The sequence below is a fragment of the Anguilla anguilla genome, chromosome 13, assembly GCF_013347855.1.
Source record: "Anguilla anguilla isolate fAngAng1 chromosome 13, fAngAng1.pri, whole genome shotgun sequence".
In the NCBI taxonomy this organism is placed as follows: Eukaryota; Metazoa; Chordata; class Actinopteri; order Anguilliformes; family Anguillidae; genus Anguilla; species Anguilla anguilla.
This window is the reverse complement of record NC_049213.1, coordinates 7639581-7653338: the sequence shown is the minus strand read 5'-3', so window position 1 is coordinate 7653338 and position 13758 is coordinate 7639581. Positions and strand designations below refer to the sequence as shown.

General features: G+C 37.5%; 1 protein-coding gene across 1 annotated transcript in view; it reads left to right on the top strand.

Moving 5' to 3' along the window:
- Nucleotides 1–2643: 2643 nt before the first annotated feature.
- Nucleotides 2644–13758, top strand: part of LOC118211936 (NACHT, LRR and PYD domains-containing protein 5-like) — a 30037-nt gene continuing 18922 nt past the window's right edge. Inside the window, exons 1-2 of the mRNA XM_035389526.1 lie at nucleotides 2644–2799; nucleotides 4853–4915. The gene's annotated coding sequence lies outside the window, so the exon portion shown is untranslated. The remainder of the gene's footprint in view (nucleotides 2800–4852; nucleotides 4916–13758) is intronic.

Sequence of the window (13758 nt, the reverse complement as noted above, 5' to 3'; positions counted from 1 at the left end):
CATCACAGTACAGAGTTCACCAGCTGTTCTACGAATGACCACGGAGGCCAGGATCTTTCCATATTCCACAACTGCACTGAAGGTAAAGTCTCCACATGTATGAGTGAAACACGACAGCCGCCTGCTCCTGGACTTTTCCAAACTCGCGGATAACGACAAGACGCACAAAACCTACTCCTTCATAACAGTACACCCTGTGATTTGGTTTGCTTGTGGTTTCATAAACAGTAAGATATAATGTCCTGACTATTTGCTGTACAGCGGTGTCACATTCATTTCCTGTATAATTAATGCATTTCTGTATGGTCCTGTCAATCAAACCTCAAAATAAGAGTTTCAGATAACCACTACACAACAGCTCTGTAGGATAACTTACCTGAACAGCGCATTGTTAGTACTAGAGCCAACTAGCATTTTTCCTCAACATTTTTCCAAGGGTTTTCAGTTAAGAATGAGACGTCAGAAACCCTGTTTATCTAAAACAGACATAATTTGCTGCCAGGCAACTTATAAACAAGAATCCTCCAGTACTTTCCCATAATACCGTTATAAATACATATATTAATCAGTGCAGTATGTCCTTTTAGAAACACCAACAAAAGAAAACATATAGGGAAACCGTAATGCCCTGGAAAATCACAAGATCCATTTAATACCACCTGTCATGATAAATCGAATCGCGATCTTCTTAACAGAATAGGATAACTGCCAACATGGGGCATATAGGCAATCTTTGGTCTTTTCTCTTTAATCACACCTGATGTGGTAGCAATCATCCAAGCATCAGAGGCCACGTGAAAGGCTTCTGGGAAATAAACAAACTTCGCTGATATTAATTGGAGCTGAAAAGACAGCCAATGAACAGCAAGGCCTTGCAGCTTCCATGTGGACTGAATAAGCAAATTACATGGTCACACAGATTCATTCACAATTTCACCCCGCACAAATCCCTCCTATGGAATAACAGTGATTTTACTTGTAAAAATAAATAACTATTTTTTCCAAAATGGCACCTTAGAAATATAAATCACACACTTAATCTTTTTGATGATTTTGGCGATGTTTTATCTTATGGAAAGTTTATGGAAACTTATAACTTTCCAATCCCTTTTAAGGAATACAATTGTCACGGGTTGTCGAGGGAATGGACCCAAATGCAGAGTTAAAAAAACCCCAAGAACTCCAAAAGGGGAATACAGACTTTAATGACAAAAACTCAAAAACAGAAAATAAAAAATCCAAAGAGAGAAGCTAAACGGGCAGGGCAGAAACAGGTGAACAAAAACAGGCACGGGGAAACGCGGGCAAACTCTCAGGCAGACACATGTGGAAACACAAGCGAAAACACAAGGAACCAGCACCCTAGTCAGGGAAGAAGAAGACTTAAATAGACTAGACTCTAACGAGACACAGGAGTGCACAATGCACAATCAGACCACAGAGGGAAGGGATAACTAGACACAACTGAAAAACAATAATAGAATAATTGGAACCAATAAAACAATTAAACAGGGAAAAGGAACAAAACTACCGCCATCTGGCGGCCCAAAAGGAAAAAGAGAAACAAAAAGACAGAACCATGACAACAATTCTGTCATACGAGCTGTTCCTCCCAGGCTAACTCAGTTAATTAGAAACTGCCTTTGCTGTGGTAAGATAGATAATGCATTACCAATATTGATTTTGGATGGTATAGAACTCACAGACAAAAAATGTATCAACAAACATATTCGCCAAATTTTTCAACGAAAGAACAAAGTGGTGCCAAGAGGTAAATTCTACTGGAGAATGTGTATTGAGGATATTTGCTGGAAAAGGGCTTGGCTTCTGCCATATAAATATTGCATTTCTAATAAAACCAAGGAGACTCATATTAAACTTCTACACAAAATATATCCAACCAAGGCATTTATGGCTAAATTTACAGATATTGATAGCCTTTGTACTTTTTGCAATAAAGCTGATGAAACTCATATCCATCTGTTTTATAGCTGTGAAATAACAAAGAAATTCTGGGAAGATTTAGCATCTTACTTATTTCCAAATTCTAATATTACATATTCCTTCATGCTAAAAGACATTGTTTGTTGTTATGATAACGAAAAATAATAAAACATTGGAATATGTACTTCACTTCTTTATTCTTATTGCAAAATGTTTTGTTCATAAACAGAAATTCTCTAACTCCCGTCCTGCCTTGCGTCTCTTTTTTGATTGAACTGGATTCACTTCTATCGTCAATTATAATACTAAATCACAATAAAAGTCAAAAGTTGATAAAATATTTACAAATTTTTTTGAAGAACAAAAATGTAACTGAAATAATTGGTTAATTTCACTCTTTACTATTGTACATCTTAATGTATATTAATTTAATTATTTGTACTATTACTGACTATGGAATGTCTGTATTCACATTATTATTTTCCTTATTTTACTTTATTTTTTATTTATTTTTTTATTTATTTATTTTTTTAAACTAATAGTTATTTTTTTCTATTATTTTATATATTGTACCATTTCTTCTGTGTTTCAATAAGATACAGTAACATTTGAATTTACATATTGCTGTACGTTCCTGCTTTAACCTGTATTTAGTCATTTCTACTAATAAAAAAAAAAAAAAAATTGGGCCCTCTACATGGACGTTACGTGCTTCCTGTCCTCTCCGTGGATCTCCTCCTGGTGGATTTTCCCCAGCTTGCTGCAGGCGGACCCTTCAAACTCAAACGCCATTTTAAAGACGGACGAGAAAGAAAAGGGAGTAAAAGAAGGAATAAAACTGAAAAAAAGAACAGAGTAAGTAGCCTGTTGTGGAGTGGGATGGAGAGAATATAAACCTAAGGTTGAAGAGGTGTGGGGAGGAATGGGAAACTTTTAGTAGCCTATAATCGCATTAACACGCCTAATTCAGCAAAACAGAAATCTGACAAGAAAATGGCTTCTTTTTTTATATTCCATTTGCAGGGCTCTAAATTACGACCATTTTTTCATATGCTCCCGAAATATAATTGGGAGCATTTGTGCGAGTGCAAATAATTGTTCTGGTGCGACCTTTTTTTTTCTTTTTCCAGTCGAACGTCCCTTTCTCTGTACATTCGCTAGTTAGTACACTAATGTTACCTGAAGACAAAAGTTTATGATCCATTTATTAGCGTTATCGATAGGTGAAAAGTTGAAGCGAACGATTAACTACGGCATTTTTTTTTTTAGAAACGTTAACGTAGTGTTTTGTGTAGCGAGCCGGTTGAAACAGCTAATTTCTCCGATGCAGTTTACTAGGGATGCACCGAAATAAATTCTTGGCCGAAACCGAAAGTAAGAAAACACTTGGCCTTATACCGAGTACCGTTATTTTTTCATTTATTTGCCCATTTGTACCATTAAATCAATTTAGCTTTTGATTTATGCTATTCAATGACAAAACGACAAGGTGATTAAAAAAACTTTTATTAGTCTATTGAACATTCAGTCCTTTCCAGAAGGCATTATAGTAAAAAGCACAATAACTGGGGTAATGAACATAGAGGGCAGGGAGTGTTCCACGGAAAGCTGATACTAGTATAACATTCAGTAAAAATCTTTTTGGGAGGTAATTCAAGATCTTTATTATTTTCCTTTGTACAATACAAGAATACAATAACAAAAAAAACAAAAAAAAAAAAAAAAACAAATAAACGGAGAAAACATAATTCAACCAACATGATTTCCAACCACAAATGTTCACCTGTAGCCTAACGGTGGAATATATATTTCATTTCTACCGAACGTAATTTCAAAAGGTAAGTCAGTGCCGATTGTTGACTAATCAATGGAAATGTAAAATACCTAATAACCGTACAAATAGGCTACTAGTTGCATGCTGCGAGTATTAGCCATTCTAAAGGGATACTGATCGAGGATACTGAATTCGCTACAACACCGGCACTGTTTGAATGCCTCATCAATAGCCGCAGGAGAGCAACGAAACAGTGTCACATTTATTTCTATACTTTTGTTACAATAAAAAATAAAAAAAAACACACATTTGGTCAAAATTTTCGGCATTTTCACTCTTTCGGCCGAATACCGAATGTGTTAGTTTTGCTATTTTCGGCCGAATATTTTCGGTGAACGAAATTTCGGTGCATCCCTACAGTTTACTGGCGGTTGATTTAATTAGCGGTATTAATGTGACGAGAAGCGCTTTGTCGTTTGAATGCATAACACGCAATTCCTTGCGCCCGCAATTTTACTATTTCAGTAAATCTGTTTATTAATTTAATTGATATCTATTTATTAAACAATGTATATTTTAAATTCGGTCTGTGGTTTTGTCAGAAAAGTTTTTTCTTTTCCAACTAGTGTCATATTTATAGATAAACTTATTCTTAAGAAAATAATTAAGACATTAGGAACAACTGGATTTTCCCACATGGCAATAATAGGCCTATGGAAGCCTATTTCTCTTGAACAGAGATTTATTGATAGAATAACAGTTTTTTTGTACACGATGAGCCTTGTGTGGATAGGGAAGTCAGAAATTAGTTTTCTCTATATATCAAGCAGTTTGAATTTGTGCAGAATGTAGAAATGTAAAATTTGGGCAGACTGTACAGTATGTGGTGTGTTACTGTTACAGTTGTTGTGTTAATGCTATTGGCTAACACAGCAGGTTTAGCTAAAGCACAGTAGAATACTGAGGTCAAACTGGTAATACAGAGCTACACAAGCAATGCAACATTATTGTTACAGTTTTATAATTCTCCATAGAGAAGATGGCTGCACATTCAAATGTTACCTGTTGCCTAGTTAGGTCAGGCGATGGTTCCACTGACAGCACAGAGCAACTGACACATTTTGATACTTGCAGGGACAACAGCAGAGACTGTTTCCACAGGACGAACGTTCAACTAAGGAACTAAATTTAACAGAGGTAAGCCCTAGTAGCCCCTTTACATAACCTGTCTTTCTTTCCATTTTAAAGGGGGACAGTTCACTCTGTCATAGTCTATTCAGCTCACTCTGTCATAGGCTATTCGGTTCACTCTATCATAGGCTATTCAGCTCACTCTATCATAGGCTATTCAGCTCACTCTGTCATAGGCTATCTAGCTCACGCTGTCATAGGTTATTTGGCTCACCCTATCATAGGCTATTCTGTTTAATCTGTTGTCTTTGCTTAAACATTTAAAATTCGTCCCTTTAGATTTTTTGCCTTTTCTTCCTGCAGTTGAACATTGTTAAATATGATACATTATTGAAATAATGCCATACATTTCATCACATACTTTTGCCATACTGCATGAGCATTATTATGATACACATCCTGCTATTCACATACTACAGTATTTGTGTTATTATAATACACATCCTGATATTCACATACTACCATATTTCTGTTATTATGATACACATCCTGCTATTCACATACTACCATATTTCTGTTATTATGATACACATCCTGCTATTCACATATTACCATGTTTCTGTTATCATACACATCCTGCTATTCACATACTACCATATTTCTGTTATTATGATACATATCCTGATATTCACATACTACCATATTTCTGTTATTATAATACTCAACCTGCTATTCACACACTACCATATTTTTGTTATTATAATCTCATAAAAAACATGTTTTCAACGTACAAAAACTCCAAGTTACTCACATACAAGACATACACCGTCTATAACTCATTCATGCAAAATCTAGGCCTGCCATTAAAAGTATTGATATCAAAATGACGCCAAGTTACTGTACTACAAACAATAATAGGCTATCTTGCCTCACTGAAATTACATAAACTGTATTCCAAAGCAATGCTACCCAATGTTTCCTCAATTATTTAAAGTCACTTGGCCCTGTGTGTATAAGCATACAGTACATGGACAGGCGAAACATATGTGTGGATGGGTTTGTAAGAGTGAAGATTGATTGAATAGGCTTCAATATATCCAATTTGTATTGCTATGTATGTGTTTAGTTGCCCAGCCTTTCTATTGCGTGAATGATTGCATGTTTTTTGGTATAAATGTTTGTTCGTAAATGTAAATGTAACATGCTGCGAGGGAAATGTGCCCATGGGGATAAAGAAGTATTCTATGTATGTTTGTACAATATGTATTTCACATGTAGTATTTATTGTAAGTCGCAAATATACAACAACTTGTACATTTAGTGAAATGAAGTTCACGAGCAACATATGTTTTCTGGAGGAATATGCTTCCTGTAGGTATTCACCAGCAGTTTTGTACATGAAGTTAAATGTGTTGCATGAGGCAATTAGAAATATTTCACAGTTTGATGTGACACAGTTTGAATGACATTGTAAAATGGTAAGATTACAAAACACAGGGCCAAGTGACTTGAATCAATTGAGGAAGCATTGGGTAGCATTGCTTTGGAATACAGTTTATGTAATTTCAGTGAGGCAAGATAGCCCATATTGTTTGTAGTACAGTAATTTGGCATCATTTTGATATCAATACGTTTTAATGGCAAGCCTAGATTTTGCCAGTTTGAATGAATGAGTTAGACAGTGTATGTTACGGCTGGCTCGACTGGCCGCAACAAACAAAGTCCAGATGCACCAAAAACACGACAGAAACTGATATAAAAACAAACCCAGACATTTATTAATCTAAATTACAAACAAAAACACACAAAGTTCACAAAACCAAAGCTCTCCACACAAATCACAAACCCCAAAAGAAAATCTCCCCTGCCTCATACTACTGGGCTTATATTGGACCACAGGCAGGTGGAAGCAATCAGGCAATTAAGTAATTAAACAACTACCTCCACCTGCACTACCCAGGCAAGCAGAGGCAGGGGACGTAACAGTGTATGTCTTGTATGTGTGAGTAACTTGACATTTTTGTATGCTGAAAACGTGTTTTTTATGAGATATCATTTCTTTTTGCAAAGTCTTTGTTATGAGAAAGTGAGAAATGCGAAGCAACCCTTTAAGAAACAGTTTTGGATTATGGCTATCCTTGTGTGAATTTGTACAGTCTGATGAGCATGTACCGTTGAGCCCTTTCGCTTTGCTATACATGTAAAACAGTGGCTGTGACAAAGGGTGCGGTGGCGTAAGTATAAACGTATGAGAAACGCAGCTGAAATATGCCCAGTGTATGTACTCACGGATTTGGCAACCATCCTGCGAGCCTTGATTGACAAAATTATCAGCAAGCCCTTAGAATTAGTGCTCCCTAGGTCGCAACTTGTGTACCCTTATGTCCTGCTCCATTTTCTGTTATTTCGTTGAGATGCACTTTTAGTGTTTGCAAGGTTTATAAGGCAGTTTGATAGCCTTATCTGCAGGTAGGAGTCCTCTTCGCTGTTTTTCTAAGGTAGATCAGTGACCTTATGTGAGAATTGGAAGTAGTAGAAGCGGAACACTTGATAGGGGGGAATAAGAGCAGACGCATATGTCCCAGCAATCTTTGCATATGATAAAATTGACTAGTTGAAACAATATGTTTTTTAGCAGAATGGGCGTGTAGGTGAAGTTTGACATGATGACAGACTATAGTGCAAAGTAAATGAAGTGACCATGAGCAATTTGCGTTTCCTTATTGAACGGTATAAGTAATCCCTCGTGAAAGTGGTGGGTGAAGTAACATGTGATAATGTATAGGGAATCTATTGCCCTGATGTGCTGTTCTCATGTTGAGTACTAGTAGTTATAGTTATGATTGAGTCATGAGTTGAAATGTAATGTTTTAATGGGGAGTTACAGACAGTACATACGTAGTAATTGTTTGTATGTGGCTAGATAGAGAACAGAGCGAGGTAACATGAATGTAGAAATGTGGCGTTTGCTGATAAGAACGTTTTCTACAGTAGCCAAGTGAAGAAATATAGTTAGTAGAAATGGCACAGTGGTCAGCTGGTGTAACTTTTTAAGAAAATCAATATATTTGTCGTCATGAAATGCATATGGCTGGCCGTGAGTGACTTTTGGTAAAGCAAATATAAGTGTAAGAAAACGTTAGTGTAAAATATGAAAATATCTTCCTGAGGGCGAGGCGGGATTCGACCCTTCGACCTCTGGCTTTCCAGTTCGTAACTCTGGCAGTACGTCACCATGACATAACTATTCAATGCGTAAAATGTCCTGGTAAAACCTGTCCATGGTTTTAAAGAACACAGGCCAGTAAGCACTGCTGAGCTCCGGTTGAATCCATGTGGCCTGGCGATATTGTAGCTGGTTAACTGAACGTGTAGATGGTATGTCATAATGCAGTGTATACGTTTGGTGAAGGCCGGGTAGATGTGGTGCAAAAGCAATAATTGAGAAGTAACAGACAATTATTAGTGAGGAAATAACCAGGTTAAAGAAATGTGATCCTGGCTGGGCTTGAGCCCGCAGCTTCATGGTCCATAGGCTGTAACTTTGACCACTAGGCCATGAACAGACTTGCTGTGAAGACCAGAAATGTTTCAGACTAAAAAGATATGGCTATTTTGCGTGTGTATGCGAGATTTTGATTGGCTCGTGTAGGTGGCTGGTGTTGGTAAAATGTCCAGTAGGGAGACATTTTGTTTGTGGGATAGGCGGCAGGAAGAAGAAGAAGGAGGAAAACCCCCTTGGTTTGGGGCTTTATTGCGTGGACATGTGAAGTTGTTTATGAATTCTGTCTGTTGAAATGGGGTGAGAATGTACAGAATTTAATGTTTTTAAGGGCTGAGTGTCTGTGGCTGTTGTGGTTATTTCTGTGGGGAACCCTGAAGAGTGCCAAACTCTTGGTGCTGTACAGGTATAGGGCATGCCGCCCTGCCAAGGCGTAACTTGGCAGGATGGCATATCTGCCATCCCAAATCATGGGTTTCTGGTGTGGTTCTAGTGTACTGTTATTCTAATCGCAGGCTTCCACATCCAAGAACTGCTGGTTTTCCACCCTCCGTTTACCTGGGAGTCACGTGTGAATGCAGTCTGGCACAAAGTAGCATAAATTGTTCTGTTAATTACCTGGGGAAAAGAAAACTAGGGCTGGATTTAAATTTGTGGTCCAAATTTGAGAATCCATGTTACAGAGTAGCCTATTTGAGGACCTAATTCAATTGCTTACCATAGGGGTGTCTGATGCACCCTAATATATATTCAAAGAAATATACATAAATAAATGAGGGAGTGAATGAAAACAATGAAAATGGGGAGGAAAGACAAAAAAAACAAATACAATTAGGCTAATACCTGGTCAGACATAAGCATGATAGCTGGTTCTAATATTCATTTCACTTTAACAAATAGGGGTGTACGAGGAGGGGAACAAGAATAAAATAACTAATGAAACACAGACAAACACACACACACACACACATATATATATATATATATATATGCAGTTGCAATCAAAATTATTCAGCCCCTCTAACCCATACGATGTCTTTGTGATGTGAATAAAATTTCATGACAATGTATGAACTAAGGCCTTTGTAAACAGAAATACGTGTTTATTAGAACAAGTTCAAGTGATTTTGAAAACATACAGCTGAGTTCACTATTTGTTATAAGGAAAAAAGTCTCTCTAAAAAAATCAATGACTAAATTATTCAACCCCCAAATTCAGTACTTCGTGGAACATCCTTTAGCTTTTATAACTTCCAATAAACACTTCCTATAAGTGCTCACAAGCCTCTGACACCTCTCTTTTGGAATCTTGGCTCATTCTTCCTGTGCAAATGCTTCAAGTTCACCGATATTCTTTGGTTTTCGTGATGCCACTGCTTTCTTCAAATCCGACCAAAGATTTTCAATGGGATTTAAATCTGGTGACTGAGAAGGCCAGTCAAGGACGTTCCAAGATCGTTCCCTGAACCAAGCTTTGGTTGACTTGGATGTATGCTTGGGATCATTGTCTTGCTGGAAAGTCCAATGATCACCAAGCTTCAGCTTATGCACTGAGGGCATCACATTCTTCTCCAGAATGGCCTGGTATTTCAAGGAATCCATGGTGCCAGTCACATGCTGAAGATTGCCAGTACCAGAAGCAGCAAAACACCCCCACAGAAGGACTGACCCACTTCCATACTTGACTGTGGTGATGGTGTTCTTCTTGTCATAAGCTGCACCTTTCCTGCGCCAGACATACCGCTTATCCATGGGTCTAAATAATTTCCAGTTGTCTCGTCACTCCGTAAAATATTCTCCCAAAACTCCATAGACTTATCCAAATGATGTCTTGCATATTCAAGTCTATTTTTCATATGCTTAATGGTTAAGAGTGGAGTGCGGCGAGGTGTCCGGCCATGAAGGCCTTGCTTGTTCAATATCCTTCTTATCGTATGTACTTATACTTTTGTTCCAGCTTTCAAAAGGTCATTCTGTAATCCTTTGGCAGTAATATGAGGAGTTTTCTCAGCAGTTCTTACGATGTGCCTGATAACAGTTGATGTAACTTTACTCTTCCTTCCACGTCCAGGTAGGTTTACTGCTATTTCATGACTTTTAAACTTCCTTATGATGCTGCCAATTGTGTCTGTTTGAACTTTCAATATCTTGGAGATCTTTTTGTATCCATTGCCTTTTTTATGCAGTGAAATAATTTCTTCTCTTAACTTTTGAGAGAGCTCCTTTGTCTTTGGCATGTTTGCTAGTCAGCTTCAAATTGATGTGAAGAAGTGCATCGGCGGGATTTATATGTTTATCACAGGGGAAGCAAACAGTATCTTTATGGATTTCCGAAGGGCTTAAGTGTGTTTCCACAAAATTTAGTCACTCTACAGACCAGCAAATATTTAAAAAATGGTGATATTGAATGGGGGTTGAATATTTATGATACGGCTGAAATACAAAATTTACATGCTACTCGGAAATCTTTAAAAATACATTTTTATTTTGAATTTTAACAGAACACACAAGTGACATACATGTTGTTTTTTTAGTTTCAAGTCTCCCGAAAAGCATGCATTTAAAAATATTTACAGTTTCCACAGGGGTTGAATAAATTTAATTGCAACTGTATATATATATATATATATATTTGACATGAAGCTGATCTACAGAATGTATATAAGACATTAAGCTGATGTCAGGCCTGAGGAACAGTGTCATGCTCTTCCATGGCTTGCTACTTCTCTGGAGTATAAAACTGAGGCAACACACTTATAAAATCAATTTTTCATCAAAAGCAACAAACTCACAAATGAAGAAAAAAAATGGTTGTTGACATTCAAAAATAAGGCAATGTGTCAAAAACTAAACAAAGAAAACAATATATGACTTAATACTGTGAGACCAAATATTAATAATTTTAAAACCACTGGAGTAGAGTTAAACCTGTCCAGTAGAGGGTGCTAGTGTATCTTAGCCCCATGCACAGTGAGGTAGATGGTTCAGGGAGCAAAGAACAATCCAGTGGCCACAGTTGGAGAATTCCAGAACTTGGTTGCGTCGGGGGGTCACCAAGTTTCCAAATCTACAATTAATTGCTACATTAGATGCTCCAAAATTAGATGCTACCTCCATGCCTAAAGGCTATTTGGAATGGTTTCAGGAAAAATGGTTTTACTGGAAGTAATCAACAGTTTCAAGAAACTAAATTGTCTCCTTTGTTTCATCTACTGTGGTCCGGAGAGATGACATTAGAGCTCTTTGGCCAAGCATAGCTGTTATTTCATTGGGGCCTTTCTGTTAGCTTGAACTAGTCTGCCCATTCTCCTCTGATCTCTCATTAACAAGGTGTTTTTTGTTTATCACACCATTCTCTGTAAACTCTAGATACTGTACTGCATGAAAATCCCAGGGCAGCTGTTTCTGTGATGCTGGAACCAGTACATCTGGCACCATCCATCTGGTACAGTCAAAGTCGCTTAGATCACACATCTTGCCCATTCTAATAGGTGTGGAGCTGGTCTTGTAACCTATAGGTCACAGGTTTGATTCCCAGGTAGGACATTGCCGTTGTACCCTTGAGCTAGGTACCCAACCTGTATTGCTTCAGTATATATCCAGCTGTATGGATGCAATGTAAAATACTATGCAAAATAAAAACTTGTTTAAATCGCCCTGGATGCGAGCGTCTGCTAAATGCCTGCAATGCAAAGTAAATGTTTTACTGGGAGTAATCAGTCAAACCCAAAAATCTAGCATTTTCAAAATGACATTGTCTCATTGTCTTAAATGAGATGACATCATTGTGTAACCCTATTTTACTGTGTCCTTATGCTTTTCGTCCCTTCCACGAATAACCCTGACCATAAAGTCTGCATTGTGTTGTTTTATGTGTGGGTCTTGGTGGAAGAAAAGGAGTATAGGGAGAGTTTGTGGTTGCGGTTGAAACACAGCAGTGTTGTTTCTTTGGTGGCAGATGAAGCAGTTGAAGCAGTTGAAACAGCAGCATGCAGTCAGTCTCACACATCCAGCCTTTCAGAATTAAAACAGTTGTGGCTGAATTAGTTACATGGCCAACTACACTACACTGCAGCTACAAATAGCTAGCGTAGCACACATGCTTCAAATTAGTTCAATTTGCATAAACAAGTAGTTAAAGTCTAATAAACATATGGCAAGAAATAAAAGAATATAGCTAGTAAAACACTAAGTAGTAGCAACTGCAATCAACATTTAATCCACAACCAAATTAGTTGTGCGCTTCATTCATTTTCAATAGCGAAATAAATAGCTAGTAGTCATGCCAGTGCCATAAATAAAGATGAACACTGCATACTTTATGTAAATCATTGACCGCAAATAGTAACATATATTGAACATCAAACATATTATCTTCCATATTTCATGAACAAATTACATGAATGGGTAACATTAATCAAGGTATAAAACTGTTTTGAGGGAGAGATTTCTGCTTCCTACCTTTCAGAATTAAAACAGTTATGGCTTGATCTTGACCTCACATGGCCCAAGAGGGTACCCGACAACAGTTACTGTACCAGAACGGGGCAGCGCCCCCTGGTGGCAGCCCTATTTTAGTCCTCCACCCTACAGTTACATTACATTACAGGCATTTAGCAGTCACTCTTATCCAGAATGACTTACACAACTTTTACATTGCATCCATTTATACAGTCAAATATATACTGAAGCAATGCTGGTTAGGTAACTTGCTCAAGGATACAATGGCAGTTTTCTACCCTAGAATCAAACCTGTGATCCTTAGTCTATAAGACTAGTTCCTTACCCATTATACTACATTGTTCATGGCACCGACAGTCATGCCGCAGTCAAAGTCACTTAGATCACACATCTTGTCCATTACAATATTTGCTCAAACAAAAAATTAAACATCTTCACTATGTCTGCATACTTTATATATTGAATTGCAGCCACATGATTTGCTGTTTGGTGGAGTAGGCTATTTGCGTTAATGAGCGGGTGTACATAATACAGTTGCCGGTATATAATACAAAGGATATGGGTTTGGTGTTGATTTAGGGATGTGTATTGTGGCAATATAGAGACAATGACGGGTGACCCCCCCTATTCCCTATTTTCTTGTTTTAGTTTACATTGTTTAGATGTATTCTTTTATTTTACTGTTAGTATTCATGTATATTGGTCATCTGGGTCAGGTGTCTATCTGATTATGCAGTACTCGCAATGCACAGCAGAGAGCTGCTTGGGAAGGAAATGGGATGACTCGGTGCACAGAGTTCAGTGTTTGCCAAAGCAGTGGAAGTTAAACGTGCTACTACGAAGTGATCATTCTTTTGTGCATTGTATTGGATATTGCAGGTGAGATAATGGTTTATAAGTGATGCAGCGCCACTATATTACGAGGGAAATTTGTATAATGTGTTTT